The 8,429-nt window shown below is 35.7% G+C and overlaps 1 long non-coding RNA gene across 1 annotated transcript; it reads left to right on the top strand.

The window, feature by feature from the left end:
- Nucleotides 1-365: 365 nt before the first annotated feature.
- LOC112940479 (uncharacterized) lies at nucleotides 366-7,785 on the top strand. The gene is made up of 3 exons (XR_003244716.2): nucleotides 366-1,106; nucleotides 1,303-1,348; nucleotides 7,242-7,785. It is a non-coding gene; the product is annotated as an uncharacterized lncRNA (long non-coding RNA).
- Nucleotides 7,786-8,429: the final 644 nt, after the last annotated feature.

The raw sequence follows: 8,429 nt of genomic DNA, 5'->3' as shown, positions 1-8,429 counted from the left end.
ATATTTTCTCTACTTTAGGAAAAGTTTGACTGTGATAACATGAATGATCAAAGAGATAATTTTTTGCAACATATGAGAAAGCTTTTGAACAATTTGAGATGATCACTGCACAAGAATATGAAATCCAGGTCATTGCACCAGTTTCTAAAAGATTTCCAATAGGAGTAGACTAGAGAGATTGGGAATGGTTGGTCAAGGAACATTATTTATCTAATAAGTTTAAGGTATGATTGCATAAATATTGATTAATATCATTTTATTTCCAAGTCACATATGATTACTCATTTGGAATAGTTCTTTTGATTAAATGATTTAATTCTGTCAAGATGATGCAAAGTAGTCACGAAGTTAATTTTAGAATAAAAATAGAATCATTAAACAAGCTTGTGATAATTTTAGCTTGTGTTGTTAACGCAGAAAACGAGTAAAGAAACACAATCAACATATCTAAGTTGTGTATGCCTCATCGTATGGGTAGCAAACTTATAATAGATATTATTTACGAACTGATAAATAAATCACGAAACCCTACAAGGAAACCTCCTTTTTGTATGAAAGATCTTATAGTACTTCTTTTTGTTGTTAAGGGAGGCAAAGGTAGTAATCCACCAAACATGATAACTATCTTCTTTGAGACTCGTAAAAAGGGAAATGAGCTTTTTTTTAAAAAAAATCAATTTTGAGCTCAGGGCTCATTTTATTTCATAAGTAACAAAATTCTGGAAAAAACAACTAAAAAACAAACTAAAATAAAAAAAAATAACAACACATAAAAAGAAATACATCTACTCTGTCCACCTAGCCCAAAATGTCCCTATCCTCTTCTATTTCTAACCCTACACTATCATTACTTTCCCTTTTCTTGTTAAATGTTCCGCTTCCTCGAATGTTCTCTCCATTGTGAGCTCTAATCCTCAACATTAATTCCTCATCATTTGAAGACAATCAGAAAAAGTTGGTACTTTATGGATTCGGCCATGTTCTTTCAACTTTGTCAACATTTGAAGAATCACATCTTTTCCTTTGTGAATTCTAAGTTATTCCTTCACCTCTTAAGGATACCTCCATGTATTCTCTGGATCTTCTTTTTTTCGTGAATTCAAAAGGTATATTTCTTGTATTTTTCTTTGTTGTGACTTCTCATATTTGAACTCCAATTGTGTTTCTCAGGTGGGTGGTACGATTCCAATTCCAATTTTACTTTAAGATGTGCTTTGACATCACTCCATTAAGATCTACTCTTCACCTGTTATCCTCCCTTTATTCCGGCCTTCTGATATCTTAATCCTCCTTTTCTCACAGCTAGTCATGAGGTAAAGACGTGTCTGGCTCTCGAGAGGTTCCTCTGGTTGGTAGATCTTCATTTTCCTTGTCTTGATCCTCAAACTCATGACTTGTCTCTTATCCATGTTTAGAATTTTTCTGCATATTACTGGTAGTTGATTAAACTTGTTGTATACTTGCTTTTCTATGTGATTATGAGCATTGTAAGCGCCAACTAACTGATCACCCTCTCTGAACGTGTTTAACTTGTATTCCTTTCTTCTCAATTATAGCAATAGAATCTTCCAAAATCTCATTCAATTCCCAAGGAATTTTCCATTCCTTTAACAAGAAATTTCTTATTCCCAAGGAATCTGTTTCCACAATCACTTTTCTATGTTGACGCTTTCCGCAATAACTTAGTGCCTTCATTACCGCTACTGCCTCCGCCATTATATTTTTGGTAATCCCTATTTGTTGCACCTTTGAAAAGATCAGTTCCCCCCCTCATCCCTAATACAAAATGCATATGCACTCTCTCGTGGATTTCCTTTAGATGACCCATCTGTATTACACTTAACCCAATCCTCTTTGGTTTTTGCCAACAAATAGCCTGATAGTACAATTTAGGCTTGTAATGGTAGAAATATTTCACAATTCCTTCCCGATGTGTTGGACTTGTGATCCACGGTTAAGTATGCTTGATAATGATTGATTATGTGTTCTCACTGTTGAACCATCTTGAACAGGCTCACATTCTTATCATGTCTCCTTGTATTCCTTCTTTTCCAAAGTTCCTATAATAAGATTGTCGATCAAACTTAAAAATCCTTTTTATCTTAAGTGGGCCTTTAGCTTTCCACCAATTGGTAATCACGTATTGTAGTTGTATTCCATGCAACTTTATACCTGCACAAAAAGCAAACTTCTCCCATAACTTTTGGGCTATAGGAGATGTTAGAAATAAGTGCTCCATTGTCTCCGATTTGTGCTCATCATCACAACAATGACTTCTCGAGACAACATCCATCCTTATTCTTTTCAAGTTATCATCTGTGGTGATTCTCCTCTTCCAGACCCTCCAATGGAAAAAATTGATTTTAAAAGGGAGTCCTTTAATCCAATTTCATTAAACCAATCCCCACCTTCTCTTCTTTTCCTAATCATGTTAAAAGCTGATTTGACAGAGAATTCCTCCTTAATATTTCCCATTCACCATGCGTGATCTAAACCCTGAGTATCAATTGGTTTGATATTTTTCATAATGTATCTCGCCATATCTTTAGAAACAACACTTTCTATTTTTTCTCTATTCCACCCATTATTATTGATGAAGCTTCTGACCTCAAGTTCTGATCTATCTGGTCCATTCTCTTCAATATAATACAAAGCTCCTTGTTGTGTTCAGTTGTCATACCAAAAACTGCTATTTCCAGTTTTAATTTGCCATCATATTTCATGTTCCACTTCCTCCCTGACCATCACCATTATCTTCCAGACATGGGACCCCCTCTTCCTTTGGCTACTACTAGATGATCCTTTTTGCAGTATTTATTCCACATGAAATTACCCCACAATGAGTTTGGGTTTACTATAAAATTCCACCATAACTTTGCAAATAAGGCACCTGCAACATCATGTAGGGACCTGAATGCAACTCCTCCTTCATTATATGGATAACACAATTCATCCCAAGCTACCCAGTGTTTTCCTTTCAGCGCTCCAGTCTTTCCCCAGAAAAACTTAGCAAATAATTGATAAATTTTGTTGATGACTCCTTTAGTAGGATTCAAAGTACATAACAAATACACTGGCATTGATTGAAGCACATGTGCTACCAATATATGCCTACCACCATGTTAACACATAATCCTTCTGCTAATCTTTCCTAATAGATCCTCACAATAAGCTAATTTTTTCCTCCCGTAGAAAGCTGGACATCCTAAGTATGTGAATGGTACATGGCGCTGATTTATTCCTGTCCATTTTCTGATTTTATGTCCTTGCACCGCTGAAATTTTTTCGTGTAGATAGAAAAAACACTTGCTCTTGTTTATCATTTGTCCAGAAATCTGTTCATATTTGGCCAATACACCCATCATCTTCTTGATCAATTTTTTCTCTCCCGAACAAAACAAAATAGTATTGTCGGCATATGACAAGTGATTGATATTTGGACTACACTTAGGCATACCAAATCCCCTATATTCAACGTCTTCATGTAATTTATTCACCTATCTGGCCAACACTTCTGCTGCAATAATAAATAGTGTTGGTGATAGTGGATCACCTTGTTTAAGCCCCCTTGATGATTGAAAGAACCCATAAGCTTGGTCATTCACTAATATTGAGTACCAATTGCTTGATACTAGTCTCCACACCATATCAATAAGAATCTCCGAAAAGCCAAATTTCCTCAAAATCTTTGCAAGAAATAGCCATGAGACTCTATTATACGCCATTGCCATATCCAGCTTTACCACCACATTCTGACACTTATTCCGGATCCCAATACCTCTAATAATCTCTTATATAAGCAACACAATCTCCGTAATACTTTTTCCTTTTATGAATCCCGTTTGGTTTGCGGAAATCAGCCTCGGAAGGACCTTCACCAATATTTCATGAAGCATTCTCGATATGATTTTATTGGCAAAAGTACTAAGACTAATTGTCCTTAAATCTGCAAAAGCTTTAACATTCTCATTCTTAGGGATTAGGACTAGATTCGTATGAGTAATGAATCTTGGCAGTCTTTGTCCACAAAAAAGGCTCGAACCATCTTAGTTATATCATCTCCTATAATCTCCCAACTCTTCTAAAAAAGTACCAGAGAAACCATCCTGTCCACTAGTGCGATCGCCATTTAGTTCGTTGACTACTATTTTCACCTCTTCACTGGTTGGAACTCTACTGATCTCATCATTATGCTCTTGTATAATTAGACATGGGATATTGTCTAGCATCTCAGGATGCATCATCACATCTGTTTCTTTGAACAGACTCTCATAAAATTCCTTTGTTGCTGCACCAGTTTGTTCCTCTGTAGTAACCACTTCCCCCTGAGCTGTTTGTATTTCTCCAATATGCAACTTTTTCCTTCTCCGCTTGACAAAAGCATGAAAAAACTTTGTATTTCTATCTCCATCCTTAAACCATTTAATTCTCGCCTTTTGTCTCCAATATTCTTCCTCGATGTTTAAATACTTTCCAAGTTCAGCTTCTGTCTTATTTAGCTCACATCGATTTCCTTCTGTAGGACTTATCTTCAATTGTATTTCTTTAACCTTGACCAAGTCTTCTAACTTTGCCATTTTTTTCAAAAATGTTCCCATTCGTTTTATTACTCCATTCAGTAAGTGACTTCTTCACTCTCTTCATCTTATCATGGTATTCTGAAAAAGGATCTCCCACAAAATCGATCTACCAGGCCTCAGTTACAAATTTTAGATATTCAAGTTGATTAGTCCAAAAACTAAGAAATTTGAATGGCTTGATGACATTCTTATCCATAGAATTACATTGGACTAATAACGGAGCATGGTCAGATCTTTTCCTTATCAGATGTTAAACCTTGCTGCTAGGCATTAATTCCAAAAATTCTTGATTTACCAAAATCCTATCAAGCTTCTTAAATATACAATGCTCCTCTATTCTTCCATTCCACCATGTGTATTGACTCCCTATTGATTGCAATTCAGTAAGTGCACAATTGTTAATGCAATGTGCAAAGTCTGAGGCCTCATTAAATGTGAAAGGGAGCCCTCCCAATTTTTCTTCTACATTTAAAATAACGTTAAAATCCCCTCCCACCAACCACGGTTCTGTGCTAGATACTCCCACACTCTCTATGTCCTCCCACAACTCCAACATTCCATAGCATTACATCATGCATACACATAAGTAATACTAAAGAACTTGCTGTGATAGCACAATTTCACTGTCATTTGTTAATAATTATCTACAATCACCTGCCCATTCCAATGATCTTTCCAAAGTACCCATATCTTAGCAGTTGAGTTCACTGCGGCTCTATCAAAGCCAAGTCTTCTTTTATAATGCTCTATCTCTCCTGTATCTTGAAAAGGTTCCAGCAGAGCTGTAAATTGAAAATGATTTCTTCTATTCATCTCTATTACTTTCTCAAAAGAATTTTGAGAGTTAACAGATATGATATTCCAGAATAGAATTTGTCCCATCATTGAGAAAATGTATCCTCCATGTCCCTACCCCTCGTTGTTCTAACTTAAAGTGGTACAATCGATTGTCCTGTTCTACCTTTTCTAAATCCACATTTTAGATCAGCACTTTGTTTTGGAGACAGATCCCCTGCTTTTCAAGCACTTAGAATATTCATTTCCAAGTTTTCTTCTTCTTCTTCTTCTTGACACCTCCTCTTCTGATCTGGGGTCACTTCATTCATGTCTTCAAAATTCTTCTCTTGTGAACTTGGCTCAATTATGCTTATTGGATGTGGTAAAACTTTCTTTTGTGCATTTTTTGTTTCATAACTTGGCTGCCATACTATTATTGTTGAATTCTCCCCCATTTCTCCTGATGTCCTTTCTTTTTGTTCTTGATTGGTCTCTTTCAAACTCTTCTTTTTTCTGTTCTAACTTCTAATGTATCTCCTTGTCCTTCTTCCCTATTTGATTTTTGAAAACATTTTCTACCCACCTCCTTTTTGATGGAATCTCCTTTAATTCTATTTCCGCTGCCTCCATGTCTTCTGACTCTTTTAGAGCTTCAGATTTGTTTTTAACTCCATTTTCTCCTCAACTCCGCTGTGTGATTGTGGTTGTTTCAGATTCCACACTTGTTGTCTACCCTTAATTTAATATTTCTTATTTTTTTGAACTTGTAAGTCCTCTTTGTTTCCTTCGATTTCCACATTTTCCCCCAGTTTTATTTTTGCCTCTTCGCGTACTATTCTATTTGCTCTACCATGTTGTTTCTCCCCAACTCCTTCTTTGTTTCTTCTATCTTCTTAGGAAAAAATTCAGGGTGTAAAGTATAACATTCTTGCTCATTATGTCCTTGCAGTCTACAATAAGCACAATATTTTGGGACATAGTCATATTTTATCCGAACCCATTTTTACACCACATCCCTTGTGCGCTTCCTAACTCCAATGGTAATCCTTTTTTGAAAATCTTCTAATAGATCAACCTCAACCTTTACCCTTGCACAACTAGGTCTTGTTTGAGTCTTTGTTTCCATATCAACTTGCAAAGGCTTCTCTACTGCAGCAGCCAAAGAAAAAATTGCCTCTTTCACAAAGAAATTAGGGGGAAGGGATGGAAAGGATATCCAAGCAATAGCTGTTGTTATTTCTTCCTCTGAGTCGAACATTGCGTCCCACTATAGGGTTCTCATCGGGTATGAACATTGGGGATGAGTTAGGTAAAATGCTAGATTTGATAGTAAATTACATAAACCTCCATGTTTGCCGCTCTCATTAATACATGTTGATTACCCAAGAGTCCAATTTTATCAATTCACATTGTTTAGGGATTATGAATCTTAGTTATATGATCTCTGGCATTCCATACGAAAACATTCCAATGACCGCATATTCAAGATTCTCTTTGTAAATCATCTGTGTTACCTCATCTTCTTCCCATATTAGTCTGGGTTCTCCATGTAAATATGAGATTGGTCTCATTGGTAGCGATTTAGTATTACTAGGTTTTGTTTAAATAATGACGCAAACTCCTTCTGCATGTCTGTCTTTAGCAACCTTTGACCAGTCTCCGGGAAGGACTAATCTTGTATCGTGGTGGCCATAGCCACCGGCGTTGATCAAAAAGAAACAAATTGAAATTATCAACGGCTAGGTTTTATTATGATTTCTTTGGAAATGAGCTTGTCGAACCCGAAACTAACGAAAAATATATATGTTCATCGTTAGATTTTATTTAACATTTTCTCTCTGGATTGATTCAGTGAAATATTTTAAACATTCTTGTATTTTATAGGCTGAAATTCAAGAGCTTGTATAATCTGAACCGTCTCTTACTAATATTGAGGTAGTGGAATAGTGCTTTGGACCTCAATGCAAAAGTCATGCAGTTAGATTTGGTGGTGGGATAACCACTAAGGAGTTGAAAGGAGGTAGTACTTCTAAGGCTGTGTTGTTGGAAGAACTGAAAACAACTCAAAAAGAAAAGGAATCACTGCAATTGTGTATTGATATTCTAGAGAGTAAATATGATCGCCTTGAAAATATTGTGGTTCATCAGCATCCATCACCTCCACTATGTTAGGAAACTTTTCATTAGCTATGCCATGATGTGTATTTCTCAATGAATTTAGTGATGTCATTAACAAGTGCTCATCTTTGATAAGGGTTTTGCTAATGCAGTGGTCTGTCTTTCTATGATAAGTTGATTTTAGAGAGTAGGCAGTCTTCAGTTGTACTACTTTCCATGATGAACGAGTTTACATGCTTATAGAATTATGTATATCTCTGTCTCAATCAGGATGTATTCCTATATTCTGAACTGAGTTTCTTTTTTGCATGTTCACCCTAGTATTTGTGTTGCGTGTTAAATCTCTATTGTGTTAAATCTCTATTGTGTAGTTTTAGAATAATGATCTCTAAACTTGTTGACCTTTTTGAATTTTGTAAATGCGAAAGATGGTTATCTCATTTTAGTCTATCTCTATAATAAGGTTCAGTCACATGTATAGATCAACTTGTATTAATAGAAGAAGTGGTCTAAGGTAGATAATACTACTTTCATCGATACATTTCTTTCACTGTTGGATGTTTGTTTCTTGGTAAACGGAATAATTTGGTCAGCAAGGATTTTTCATTCATAACCAAATTATTTAGTACAAACAAAGGAGTGATGTCCTAACTGCTATTTTTCATTCATAACCAAACTATTTAGTTCAAACAAAGGAGTGATGGCCTAACTGCTATATATCATTCTAGTCTAACCATATTCCTACTCATTATGATAGACAAAGAAAGAATATTTTATGTTTATTAGACCGCAAAAATGCCCAGGGATACAAAATTAGATTTTGAAGTGCATGCAACATGATTGCCTTTTGCTAGCCGCTAAAACGAATAGACTCGTCCTACACTCTTTTTGCAATATCACTGATAACCCCATGAAAGTCGAACCAGATGCACAGTTACACCATAAAAGTCTGAT

The sequence above is a fragment of the Solanum lycopersicum genome, chromosome 12 (genome assembly GCF_036512215.1).
Source record: "Solanum lycopersicum chromosome 12, SLM_r2.1".
Taxonomy (NCBI): Eukaryota; Viridiplantae; Streptophyta; class Magnoliopsida; order Solanales; family Solanaceae; genus Solanum; species Solanum lycopersicum.
Note: the sequence above shows the minus strand (reverse complement) of the source record. Positions and strands in the feature narration are given on the sequence as shown.